Here is a 14,607-nt window from a genome sequence, read left to right as displayed (position 1 = left end):
AGACGAAGGAATCGCAGAGGCCGTGGGGACGTTGCGACGAACACATATTTATTCTAGCAAAGCATGATGATGACTAGAACAGGAACGTGCCTGTGGTGACTTCTTCTTCTTCACTTCTTCTTCTTCGCTTCTTCTTCTTCTTGGTTTTCTACATCTTCCCGCCCGCGAGATTCAATTGTAGCATCCCTCCATGGAGTACAAAAGCTGTACCGGTCTCCTGATTAACTGCTGGTCAATTGTCTTCAGCAAACATGCCCTGACTAGGCCGTCTCTGCCTGGAAATATCTTCTCAACTTTGCACAGCTTCCAATGGGCTCGGTGTTTCTTGTCCCCTAGTAAAACTATGTCCCCTTCCTTAATCGTTGTGTTGGTTGACGACTTCAAGCTTGCGCTTCTTAATTCTGCTAGGTATTCCTGCTGCCATCTTTCCCACCACGCTGCTGTTCTTTCCCGGGAGTTCTTCCAAAAAGCTCCTAGGCATGTTTCGGCGGCTGTGGGGTCTTGATGAAGTCTCTGTCTACCGCCTATGACGTCGGCCGGGGTAATAGGCAGTGGTTCGTTTGGGTCGTCGTATACATATGTGAGCGGTCTGTTGTTGTATCCCTTCAGCTTCCACAACGATTGTCCGGAGTTGTTCTTCTGTCACAAGCCGTCTTCCAATGGTCTTTCTGATGGCTGACTTTTAGGTTAGGTTAGGTTAGGTTAGGTTAGGTTAGGTTAGGTTAGGTTATCAGTCTTTCATAAAACCCGCCCCACCAGGGTGCTAACTCGGCTATGTACTTCCACTTGACCTGAAGATTCGTTGTGAATAGACGCACTTTATCGTCCTCCATCCTCAGTATTTTATTGATTTCTTTTTCCGACCTTTTGAATGATCTGGCATTATCGCTGTAGATGGTCTTGCACATGCCCCTTCTGGCCACGAATCTCCTAAAAGCGTGTATAAAGCACTCAGAGGATGTGCTCTTCATCAGCTCAAGATGTACCGCTCGCGTCACCGCACACGTGAAAATGACAATGTACATCTTTTGCTCAGTGCGTCCTTTTTCCTCTCTAGCGTACAGTGGTCCAGTGAAATCGACTCCTATGACTTCAAAAGGACTTGATTTGGTGATTCTGTCAGCTGGCAATGGCGCCATTTCCTGAGTCATCGGTCGAGCGTTGAATCTCCTGCATGTAATGCATCTCCTAATGATCATTCGGACTAATTGTCGGCCTTGAACTACCCAAAACTTTGTTCGTAATCTGGTCAACGTTACACAGACGCCGCCGTGCATTGTCTGATGATGCACATGTCGTACCAAAAGCTCAGAAAGCTTACTGTTTTTCGGCAGTACAATTGGGTGTTTCTCGTCGAAACTCATGTCGCTTCGCTCCAGCCGTCCTTTCACTCTGATTACACCTTGAGTGTCCGTGAAAATTCCGATTCCATGTAATTGGGATGCGCCTTTCCTTTCTGTCGCGCCGTTCCTGACCGTCTCGCCTGGACGCATGAGTTCTTTTTGCTCTTGCCTGATGAGAAATAATTCTGCTTTATTGAGTTCTTCTGCTGTTATAGGACCTGATGTTTTATTCTTTCGTAACTTCCCAGCATAACGTAGCACCCATGCGGCGATCTTTAGGGCCTATAGTATAAGATCCGAACCTGCTCACGTCAATAACTTTTTCTTGAGTATCGCACGACGTAAGCATACAATGCTCCATGTTTGCGACCTCCTTTTCTTCCATATTGTTTATCTGTGGTTCATATGCCGGTCTCTCGCAAGATCCTATTAGCCAAACTGGACCTTTCCACCAGGCTTCCGACGCAAGCAGTTGTTTCATTTTTATCCCTCTCGTCATCAGGTCGGCAGGGTTTTCCTCACTTTTTACGTAGCCCCATTGGTTTGCACTTGATTTCCTCTTGATTTCATTTACTCGATTTTGAACGAAAATGTCCTTGATTTTGCTTGATTTGACCCAGCAAAGCACTATTTGTGAGTCTGTCCAGAACTTGACGTCTTTGATTTTTCCGACAAAGTTGTCCACAATGTATTTGGCTAACCGTGCTGCGACCGTGGCTGCCAGAAGCTCTACTCTTGCGAGTGTTACGTCCTTAAGCGGTGCAACTCTTCCTTTACTCATTAGAAGCTGGGTGTTCTTGCTTCCATCAGTGTATGTGGTCACAAGATATGCCGCTGCTCCGTATGCTCTTGGGCTTGCATCAGAAAATACGTGCAGAGTTGATAACTCTTCCTCTTTTCCAAAGGAGTGTGAGCATCTTGGTAACGAAAACCCGTCCAGCACCTCCAGCTCTGAAATCCACTCCATACAAGCTGTTCGATATCCATCGGGTAAAGGATCATCCCAGGTGAATGACTCTTTCCAAACATTCTGTAATTGCAGCTTTGCTCGCACGGAAAAGGGTGTCAATAGTCCTAGGGGATCGTACAATTTGGCAGTGGCTTGTAAAAGTTGACGCTTTGTTATCTCTGCGACATCCATCTCCGAACGCCAGGCCGTACTAGGAAAGGTAATTCGGTCCTCTATGAAATTCCACTTCATCCCCAACACTTTAGTTTTTCCTTCTTGTCTCAGTCGCCGGTCTAGGTCTTCCCCTTCCTTGTCAAAGACACTTCGTAGGGTTGGATCGCTAGATGTCCACTTCCTTAAATTCATTCCGGCTGCAGCAAATATACTTCGGGCCTCGTTGTACATGGTTCCTGCTGTTGACATATCTTCAGCCCCTAGCAACACATCATCGACATAAATTCCTTTTTTTAGTTCACCCACTGTGTTTGGGAACTTTTCGCTTACTGCGTCTAGATGATGATGAATCGTTGCAGCTAACAGAAAACTACTGGGCTTCGTGCCGAATGTAACTCTCTTCATCCTCCAGGTCTCAACTGTCGGGAGCTCTGAGTCTTTGTTCGGTAGTTCCTTCCACCACAAGAAACGAAGTGCGTCCCGATCGTCTTCGTGGATGGCTACTTGAAGAAAAGCTTTCTCCACGTCTGCAGCCATCACTATTTTGTGTTGCCTGAAATTCATCAATAGGGATGCGATGTTAGGGTTAAGGTTTGGTCCAGTCTCTAAGTTGTCATTCAACGACCGACCTGCCGTGCGACTCGCAGATGCATCAAACACGATTCGAATCTTGGTTGTCGCTCTGTCCTCTTTAATCACAGCCTGATGTGGCATGTAGTAGACGAAGTTTTTCCTTTTTTTGTCTTCTTCCGTGCTCACTTTCTCAGCTATACCTGATTCAATATATTCTCGTATTGTCTTATCGTATGCTAGAAGATTTTTGGGGTCCTTAAGTAGTTTTTTGGTTACTTGTAAAAGTCTTTTTTCGGCGACCAACTTGTTTTCGTCCAACGTGACGAGTTCCTTCCAAGGAAGCCTGACTTCGTAACGTCCGTTTTGGAAATCCATAGTGTCTTTGATGTACGTATGTACTCCATCGTTGTCTGTTGTCTTGGTGTGAGCAATGTTGTCGCTGATGCCTATTGATTCTAGCTCTAAAAACCTTTTTACTTCTTTGTTTATGTCTTCATTTGTAGTGGTTACCTTCAGTACCATCACTGTTGACGAATTCATTGGTTGGGCTCGAAATTGTGTTGGCCCATGTAACGTCCACCCTAAAATCGTTTCCGCGGCCATTACTTTGTCTTGGAGCCGTTTTGTTCGTCCCGTAACGATCTCCCAATAATAATCCGCTCCGACGAGCAACGATGTTGTTAATGGGACCCTTGACTTGTGGTATTGCGTCAGGTCATCTGCCAATGTCAGTCCTAGAGCTTTCACTTCCTGCACCACTCTCTTCGGTGGTGATGGCAACGTGTCTTTAGAGATCATGTCTATTTCCAGTGCATCAATTATAATCTCTTCTTCGGACGGATGCCTCTTAATTTTCACCTCCACAACCCTCATTTCCATTTCTTTCTCGCCGCCACCGAACGACCCAACGGTTAGCCTCTCAATTCTTTTCTCCTTGCATCCTAGTTTTTGTGACAAGCTTTGAAGAATGAACGATCGTTGGCTCCCGGTGTCAAGCATTATTCTTGCGTAGCTGCCAGATTTCTGCCCTTCCATCCAAGAGATAGCAGTTTGTAGCAAGATGCACGAAGAGATGTTCGTCTGTTGAGTGTGCATATTGCACGACCGGCTGGATGCAGCTTGGCTTGACTCATCCTGGCCCTTATACATCGTTTCTGCATCGCTCCTATCGTGATCGCGTTTTTTGGGACAGCACATTGAAGTGGCGTGTCTTCCTTTGCAGGTCTTGCAGCGAACGTTGGCTCGGCAAATTCGCGCCGTATGGTTTGGTCTGGTGCATCGGAAGCATCGGTTTTCCCGTTGAAGCACAGCCTTCTTTTCGTTAAGCGTAATGGTCCGTCGGCAGTCTTCTGCATAATGTCCTTGTTTTCCACAGAATACGCACTTTTTGCTTGCGATGCTCTGGAAACTTGACGTCCTGCACGTAGATCTGATGTTCGTCCTGGGTGCGCGATGGTCTTCCGCTTGGTTGTTGCTTCGGTCGTCCAATTCTCCTTCTCTGCTGCTGATGTGAATTCGCAGAAAATCTAACAGTCTCTGGATTGTTTGAACACTGGCGTCCGATGCAGATAGCGATTATCCCGTAATGTTGTTTGTTTCTTTTGTGGCTTCCTTCATCTTAAAGTCCACCATCATATCGGAAGGCAAAGCTTTCTTGATCAATGTCAGTAGCATTGGCGCGTAGCTTTCCAGTTTTACTCCCAATGATTCGAGTCCTCGTTTGTTAAGCTGTACCTTGTTGTAAAGAAGCTTGGCTCCCGCTAAGTCTTTCTTGCTCTTGACAGCTTCGAGACTTGTAAGCTCCTTCATATAAACCTCTCGCAGATTCTCCTCTTTGCCGAAGGCTTCCCGCAGCAGTTCTACGGCGTGGTCATAGTTTTCTTCTGAGAACTGCAATCCTTCAACTAGTGACGCAGCTTCCCCTGTTAGCGATGCCAGCAAGTAATTGAATTTTTGCGTCCTTGGCATGCTCTCTCTCCCGTGTATTGTCGTTTCGAATTGATTCCAAAACCGGGGCCATAGCTTCCTCGCTCCGTCGAACTTGATCATTTCGAGCCTTGGCAGCTTCACTATGTCACTTGGTTCCGTGCGGTTAGTACCTTGCATGTCAATATTGACATTATTTTCTTGAGCACGATGGGCTGTGCGAGAACTCAGCTCGTATTCCTCGAGTTTCAAGTCAATCTTGGATAAAGTCTCTACTATCTTCATTTCATATTCCAGCGCTCTTTCAAACTCAGCTTCGGCATTTTCTACTGTCAAAACTTGCTCTATTTGGCTGTCCACTTGCTTTAGAGCCTCCGAGATTCTTGTCACTTGGTTACGTAGCGTTACCAACGCGCTCCGATCTACCTGTGTCACAAGCTTCTGATCAACCTCATTAACAAGGGTGGTAGCCTGCCCTCGCAGCGCTTTGCGCTTCTTCACGAGTATGTCTCTGTTCATGTTTCTACGGAATACCGCGCTGAGGACTCGCCTGTTCTCGTGATTCTGTGATGCTTCTCCACGGCCTTGATCCTTCCAGCGACGCTTGTCCGATCAACGTTAAATTCCGGCCAGCCCGTTGACGCTGAGGAGGCTGGCAGCGTCGATGACGTAGTCTTCCCCGAATCCTGGTCACGGCACCATTGAGACGAAGGAATCGCAGATGCCGTGGGGACGTTGTGACGAACACATATTTATTCTAGCAAAGCATGATGATGACTAGAACAGGAACGTGCCTGTGGTGACTTCTTCTTCTTCACTTCTTCTTCTTCGCTTCTTCTTCTTCTTGGTTTTCTACAATGGGGTTTACCGCTCCGAAACTACACAGGCGATGAGGCGCACCGTAGTGGAGGGCTCCGGATCAATTTTGACCACCTGGGGATCTTAAACGCGCGCCGAAATCTCCAACGCACGGACGTTTTTGCTTTTCGCCTGCATCGGAAGAGCGGCCGCCGCGGCGGGTAATTTGACCCAGAAAATCCAGACCTGCATAAATATAAGTTTAAATTTCATGGCTTTAAGGGACATTTCACGCCGGCAGAAAGTGGCTCCTGAGCGCGTCAACTGAATTCCTTCGGTGAACCCACTTGCAGTATTTTGCTGCACCCAACGCTAAAGCGCACATGGCCGGGAGGTCCGCTGGTTGCGCTCATGCGCACGCAACGGAAGTCCTTCGGAGAGCTCCCACGGATCAGCACCTCTGCACTCCTGCGAGCAGTGCGGCTGCTTTTCCTGGAGCAGGTGCAGAGTTTGTGGCGCGGGACATTATGCTAGTTGCGCACCGCGCTTTTCGCATGCTTTTGCGTATGAAGCGTATAAAGCCAGCCGTTGAATTTCCCTCTTTTTCTGCAGCCACGTTTGACCTTTCGTGGCTGCAGCAATGACAAATGCTTCGTAGCGAACGCAGTCAGGGGCGACACGTCGCCGGTGTAAGTACACTGCCTAACAGCTACAGCTCAGTATGCGGGGGAAAGTTTCACCTGCAGCTTTGAAAAGTAAAACTGTTGCAATTACAGTTACTGAAAAAAAAAATAGTCACGTGGGATTCAGTGAACGCCTGTTAGAAAGGCGAAACACACGTGCGGAGAGTGACGCGTTCCGCCCACGGTTATTCCTCTCCGGAGAGGAATAATAGCGTGCGGAGACGCGTCGCTCTCCGCCCGTGTGTTTCGCCCTTTACGTGCACTCATCGTGGGCACGCCTTGTCTTGTTCAGTTCCATGCCCAGCGCTTGTGGCGGTGTGGCCCCATGCGGTGGTGTGCACGGGGTCCGGCTGTACGGGTGTCCACGGTGGGGCCTTGAAGCTGCAGTCTTCAGTAACTTACTTGGCCTTCCCCCGTGAAGGCAGGAGGGAGGCATTTGCTTTTAGGGCGGAGCTGGTTATGGCTAGTGTTCCGCAGGCTTTTTTTGTCCGTCAACAGATATGGATGTGCACAAACTCGGTTCCCGAATTTTATACACAAGCACGAGGCGTTTCATAGCGTGAGGCATGTTTGTGTGTTTTCGTGAGTTTGCGTGCTTGCGTGTTTTTACGTCAAGTAGCCATTTTCCATCGCGAATTTTATTTCTCTGCTGTCGTTACGTGTGGCCTTGGAGCACGACTCCCTAGACGGCAACGCAGCGGCCGATGCCGCAGCCCGACGCCACGCGCTTTGGGCACATCAACTCCCTCGATTCCACATAGAAAGCTCATTTCCGAAACGAGGCAAGGACATCTTAGAACATCAGACCGAAAGGATGAAAATAGGCACCTTCACACCCCAGTTATACAAAAAAAGAAGCAACACAACTATATACGCAGACTTCAAACAAATATCTTTTCGCACGCCACACAACTCCACAAGATGTACAGTGCTCAGCGATTGAAACGCGATACTCGGAGCGCGTGGCTGCCGGTGCTTGTTGCGCCACCGGTGAGCGCTTGTGAAAGCTAATACCTAAACCGGGTAAACCATCCTCTATACACAACCTCCGCCCCATATCTTTGACCTCCTGCATTGGAAAATTGCTAGAGCACGTCATCTACAACCGTATTTCCCACTATCTAGAATCTAACAACCTATATCCTCTCAATATGTTAGGCTTCCGCCCCGCCCTCTCCACACAGGATGCCCTTTTACAACTCCACCACGACTTAATAAAACACCCACCTGCCAAAGATAACTCTGCGGTACTCTCACTTGACCTGCAAAAGGCTTTTGACCACTTATCACGTGAGGCAATCCTCGCAGCCATCAGCAACCTCGCGGACTGGGAACCCGATTTTATATCTATATCAACAACTTCCTTTGCCAACGCACAGCCACTATCAAACTCGGCCCCATACAATCCATGCCTTTCCAAATGCCTAATCGCGGGTCTCCCCAAGGGGCAGTTCTATCACCCCTACTTTTTAATATTACTCTCATTCCACTCGCTCACCAACTCCTCAATATCCCCGCAATTCGCAGCACCATTTACGCAGATGATATCACCCTATGGGTGACACGTGGCAGTGATAACCAGATAGAAGACACCTTACAATATGGGCTTGACCACGTCCTCACACACATCACCCCTCTTGGCCTAACATGCTCGCCCACCAAATCTGCCCTACTTATCATGACACCTCCCAAAACCCGCCCTTCCCCCCAACCGTCAATACGACTATTAGCGAATGAAAACCCCATCCCCCACACTCACGAGATAAGAATCTTGGGGCTTACTATCACACACAACAGATCTACACTCCCCACACTCAAGTACATTAAGAAATACACAGCCCAAACTATCCACCTCATTAAACGGGTCGCCAACCGCCACCATGGCTTAACAGAACTGGACCGACTACGTTTATTACACAGCTTTATGATCAGCCGCATAGTCTACCACCTCCCCTACATGCATATCACAAACACTCAAACAAACGCCCTGGATGCCATGATCCGCAAAGCATATCGCGCGGCCTTGCTCCTTCCTCCCGGGGCTCCTACCAATCGCCTTATGTCACTAGGCATCCATAACACCATCCCTGAAATCCTTGAGGCCCACCGGACAGCCCAACTCGCCAGACTCTCCACCACACCCACGGGCCATTACATACTCCAAATCACAGGTCATACACCCCTCACAACATCCGCTACCCCCCAACCTATTCCACGCAACATCCGAGCTCTCATCCGCATCAAACCGCTTCCCCGTCACATGCACCCCATATTCCATTCCAACCGCCGAGCAGCTCGTGCAAGTCATCATGCAAAACTCCACCCCCCTGACAAACACACCCTATACGTAGATGCAGCCAAATACCCACATAAACCGGCCTATGCCCTCGCGGTTACCGGACCGGACATCAATGTCCCGACACACACTGCCACCATCTCCACCTCATATGCAACTACGGCGGAGGAAGCGGCCATATTGCCCTTGCGCTCTCCCAGAGCCCCACCCCAATCACCGTCCTATCAGACTCGCAGCAGGCCATCCGGCACTTCTCCAAAGGCTTTATATCCCCCGTAGCCCTCAAAATTCTTCTCCAAAGCCCCCCGACCGACCCCGTGCAACTGGTGTGGACCCCGGCCCACACCGGCATAGGTGCTAACGAGGCAGCGAATGCACACGCTCGAGCTCTTACTTCCCGGGCCGCTGTTTCTCGTACACCTATACACGGGTCTCCCGAGACCGAGACCTCCGAGTCTCTCCTCAGTTTCAGGGAAATTACCCTTCATTACCGCCTCCTCCGCCGTACTCTCCCACCCCCCCATCCACACCTATCCCCCGAGGCTGCCCACATGTGGCGGATACTCCAAACGCACACGTTCCCTCATCGTACTGAACTAATACATACACATCCACATCAATTCCACACACCCCACTGCCCCAAGTGCGGTCAGCTGGATACTCTGTATCACTCTCTTTGCGAGTGTCCTGCTGACCCATATTCCCCACTTCCCTCCTCATTCCACTGGGAGCAGGCCCTGGGCAGCTTCGAGGAGTCCAGCCAAGTGCTGGTCACCTGCCGAGCTCTGGCGGTCGCGGCGGACCTCTGGTCCTCCGCCACGCCCCCTCGCTAACCCGGTTTTCTTTTCTTTTTAATAAAGTTTTGTTCTCTCTCTCTCTCTCTGTGAAAGCGAGCTGACGCATTGTGGTATACGGTGAGGGTGAGAGCGTTCGTGACGCAGGCTGACTGCATCCGGGAGACAGCCCTTCAGTGTGTGGTTCTTGGCGGCGCCATAGGGGTGCTACATGCCATGGCTTCAAAACGCTGCGCCTGCGTGCCGTGCGCGCCACGATAACCCATCGCGATAAATGCGCATTCAACTTCATAACGCGCGCGGTGCCAGCTCACCCAGCTTCGCGGGGCGCGGCGCGGCACGCAGGCGCAGCGTTTTGAAGCCATGGCATGTAGCTATGGCGCCGCCAAGAACCGCACCACAGAATGACCGCACACTGAAGGGCTGTCTCCCGGATGCAGTCAGCCTGCGTCACGAACGCTCTCACCCACACCGTATACCACAATGCGTCAGCTCGCTTTCACAAGCGCTCACCGGTGGCGCAACAAGCACCGGCAGCCACGCGCTCCGAGTATCGCGTTTCAATCGCTGAGCACTGTACGTACCCACACGTTATGCATTTACGAATACAAGCGTTGCAGCGGAATGCCCTTCATCATGTACCTTATGGTATACGAGACTGCAAAGGCGTTACCTGAGACTCTGGCATCATCACCGGAGCAGCGGGAGGCCCTGATGACCAACGCTGGGATGGAGAATTAGCGTGGCCCGGTGACCCGGGCCGTTCGTGCTGCGGCAAATCATGGCATCGCGGACTACGGACGCCAACCACAGAGGAGAATCACCTCAAGACCGTCGCAGAAGATCACCCCTCCGTTCACTTACCAGTTTCTTTACGCCAATGAACGTTTATAGTATGCTTCTCTTCTGGCGTCGTAATGGGAAGGCCGCGTACAGAACGGACGCCGCGGACATCGACAACTTCTAAGTGGTCGGGGTGTGTATGAGAACTCTCTGGGGAAGCGCACCCCGAATCTATTCCACGAACGATTACCCCAATCCCCCGAATCCAGACCGTCTACCGAGGTTGAACGACACCATGACGTCGAGGAAAGGCTATTCTCAGCGCGACGTGAGTCGAGTTGGTGCCCTTGCGCAAAATTTTAGATGCGACGCATCTCTTGCTCTGAGGCATGTCCCTCCTGCGTCGGCGTCGGCGGCGTCCGCACGCCACCTGCGCATGCGCGACTCTCCTCCGCTCTTCTCTCCGACAGCTGTGCGCAGCACTCTCACTCCGTCTCATTATCATAAACAACAGCTGCGTGCGCGCGCTTCGCTCGCTTCGCTCTGCTCGCGTCGCGCAAGTGCGCGCATGCGCGACTCTCCTCCGCTGTCTCCTCTCCTTCAGGCGCTGTGAATATAAAGCGGGTAGCGCGCTGCGACGGTTCAGTCAGCGCTCGCTCTCGTTCGACTTCGCGTCACTTGGCTTGACGGCTGCGTGCTTGACTTGATTCTTCCGATGAAGACGTGATGGAAGCGACGGTCTCTTCAGCGAGTGGGCTGACACAATCCAATACCAGCGTCAGCGCAAGAGAATCAACCCAATGGAAACGCCAATTGAACCCCCCGATGCGTCGCATCACATCAGGGTTCCCTCGCGGGAAGATGGGCATAATTTTTTGGTGTCGCCTCAACTTCGCCGATCATAATCCACCTTCACGGAGGGGAATAGTATATGATTTTGCTTATTTGTGCGTTTTTTTCTGAGGCGCGTACGCTTTGACCTTGGCGCGTGTACTTCCCCCTGCCGCTGTCCTCCGTTCCTCCAAGGCATGCGCTTTTAGGGACGAAGCACCTGATGACCTCGCTTTGTCCGTGGCTTGTCCCTTGGCGTCCTTGTACGCAGTGTTGCGCATGCGCGATGAGCATTGGGTTGGATTTGGATTGGATTGTATCGCATTGGATTGGATTGGAATTGTATACTGCACACACGCGTTGTCACTCCTTTACATGCGCGAGTAGGCAATGCCACGGGTGATTTACTGTAAGAACGATCCCCAGTGCTTCGCCCACTCGTCATGATTCACTTCGTGGAGATGCGTGAATTTTTTTCCTCTCCACCACTTGGCGCCCTCCACCCCTTCCTCATCTGCCGTTCGCCTCTCTCGCCCAACTCGGCGGCTTCCGACATAATCTCGCCGATATCACAGACGTAGTGCTTACGCGTCAAAACAACGACGTCGTTTCATTAATGTTACTGCACAAAAGGTGCACCTAAAATATTAACCGATTTGCGTGCATGCAAAAGGTATGCGCTGCTTTATAGAACCTTTAATAATAGTTCGAGGTTTATATTACGCATGTATCTTTTAGATGATGTAACTAATAGCTGTCTCTCACAAATTGGCCCGTCTTAGTGCCGCGAAGGCGGCTGGAAGGATGCAACGACAGATATCGCGAGAATGCGTTATACAAAGCGTTTATTGTGCCACAATTGATCTCAATTACGAAATAACAATGTTGCAGTGGCGCCGCTGTAGTTCTGGCATTACCACGAATCAGAGCCAGGTCGTCGCCCCTCTTGCTACATTGCACTCGCCTCCAGAAACCTTGGCTTTCTTCAGGAGGTCGTGCGACGGGGTCCTTCGCTTCCAGTCGGTGGACGACCTGGATGAGCGCGCCTACTGGCACGGCGGCAGCGAAGGCGCGCCGGGGTCCACGGCGGCTGTACGAGGCAGCGGCGCATTAAGCAGCACTGACTCCAGCGGCAGCCGCAGTGCCCGCTCGACCCGTTCCTCGTCTTCGCCGCCTTCGGGAATGATGCGAGGACTGGAGCCGCACTGCAGGGTGTGTTCTGGGGACGAAGCTCGGGAGCCTCGGTTCATCTGCCCGTGCAAGTGCCCTGAGAAGTTGATCCACCGCTGCTGCTGCCTCGAGGAGGGCATGACCGGAGGCCCTGGCAGAAGATCCTGCAGCCTTCCGTGCGGTGGGCCGTATCCGGTCACGGCGTCCAGCCAGACCAAGCCGATGGGGCGCTGGTTCTCGGAGAAAGAATCGCGAGCGGCGTCCGTGCTTTTCATGGCCGACCTGGCGTTTGGCATTGGCGACACCGGTGCTCTGGTCATGGCGTGGCTGCACGTGTTGTTCGAGAGCCTTTCGTCGCAGTGGCTACCGGTCGTACTCGCAGGGCTGATGCGTTTACCGTATTCTGGGCGGTTGTGGATCGTAGAAAATGGCGATTTCGTTGCTTGCGCGTGCGTCGTCCTCTTCTCAACGCAATCTTCTTTTCCATTTGCTAATGGTACGTACCCACTGATGGGGATTGGCCATGGCTTAAGGTTTGTGTAATTACTTAAAAAAGCGTTCTTTAGAATGGTGGATAATAGAAGAAAAACACCAGGGGCGGGGCCAGATAAGTGATTGCACGAACTAGCTAGTGTAAAAGACTTCCGGTAGCCGTTATGTAGAATTGAAGAAGCAAGTAAATTTCTTTGCTTGCTTTGCCAAGGCTGCTAGCCCCGAATGAAAGAACTGAATTTTCAGCTCAAATCTATAAGGAGTTCGAATGGGACAGTAACGTTTTTTTTTTTTTTTTTGCTCCGTGAAGCGGCGACATTCGAATAGCGTTCTAATGATTCAGGTTGATTATGCGTATGTGCATGTCAATCCTGACGTGCTCAAATATAGGTTTAAATTCGAATACGGCACCTCATCGCAGTGAGGCCACTTCACACTGGCGGGAAACACAAAACGATGAATGGAAACGAAACGATTCATGTGAATTTTAGGTGAGCATACACTGGTTTATCTATAGACACGTTGGACAGCGCCCTGAGTAAGAAATATCGACGAAGACGTGCCACAGTTATTGCTGTCAGATTTGGACATGCATTTAGTACAGGGCCACCTCAGGCGAAACCCGCGAATGAGTCCGCCTTCTCTTTGAGCAGGATACCTGCATGTCCAGGCACCCAGACAACACGTACAGATACGATGTGATTTGAAAAAAAGTGGCGAAATGCTTTTAGATTAATAGAGTGTTCAGATGTGACAAAGGAACTGCAAAGGGATAGGGAGTCAGTTATAAAAATTACATGCGATACAGAGCTAGGAATTCTTTTTATGGCCAGAGCCGTGGCCAGTAGTTCTGCCTCAAGTATGAAAGTGTAATCAGCCAATATAAAAGAAAACCTCCAACTGCTGATTTAGATTCATATTGCGAGCCATCAGTTGCACTAACAACATGATGTGTAGAAGAGCACGTTGCTCATTTGCAACGTGCTCTTTTAATATGCCCTGTAGGACACGCCAAGGGAGCAGCTTGGAATTCTTTGGGTGCTCTGTGCAGCGAAGCGTATGGAAACACGCCGCCGGATCCGCACGGGAATTCTGCAGTACTACGTGGACCGGTGAATTGAACACTCAAATTAGGACCTGGACTTAGGTCATGCGGGAAATAGGAGTTTGTTCTCTCTCTCTCCCCCTAAATGATATTTATCATACCGTCAGTTTCAATACAACATTTAGTTACAAAGGCATGAGATGTTTCACAGTGTTCATAGCGTTGTACCACTTCTGGGAATTCGATATGACGCGCACTTTTTCGCATCTATTATTGCGAACAAACGTTCTTTTTGATCATACAGAGCTTAAAAGTTCATTCTCTTTACAGTGACATCATATAAGATGTAGGAATTTGTCGAGGAAACGGATGGCAAGTAATAAAACGAAAAAAAAAGACATCTGCTTTCCGATTGACAACAATTCTAGTGACATGTATTGCCAAATTATCCGCGAATAACTCCTACTTCCCGCTTAGAGGAAACTTCGTTGAATATAATACAAAACCTGAACTTTCATCAGACTTTAAAAAAAATAGAATGCTTTGTTGGACGAGTTGGTTCATGGCTTCAAAAAAAATTAAAAAGGGCGCAATAGACGAGGACACAGAAACACAGTGGACTGGACGAGCGCTCTACAGAATTCTACAAGAAAGGAGTCGTTTATATTAACGAAACGATGCACAAAATAATTCGGGAGTGTTCGAGCGGCGAAGGGGACTCGGTGTACATTTTATGCAGAAGTGTAAAAT

This window comes from Haemaphysalis longicornis, unplaced genomic scaffold (genome assembly GCF_048455015.1).
Source record: "Haemaphysalis longicornis isolate Haplotype H1 unplaced genomic scaffold, Haemaphysalis longicornis Haplotype H1 scaffold_8, whole genome shotgun sequence".
In the NCBI taxonomy this organism is placed as follows: domain Eukaryota; kingdom Metazoa; phylum Arthropoda; class Arachnida; order Ixodida; family Ixodidae; genus Haemaphysalis; species Haemaphysalis longicornis.
Note: the sequence above shows the minus strand (reverse complement) of the source record.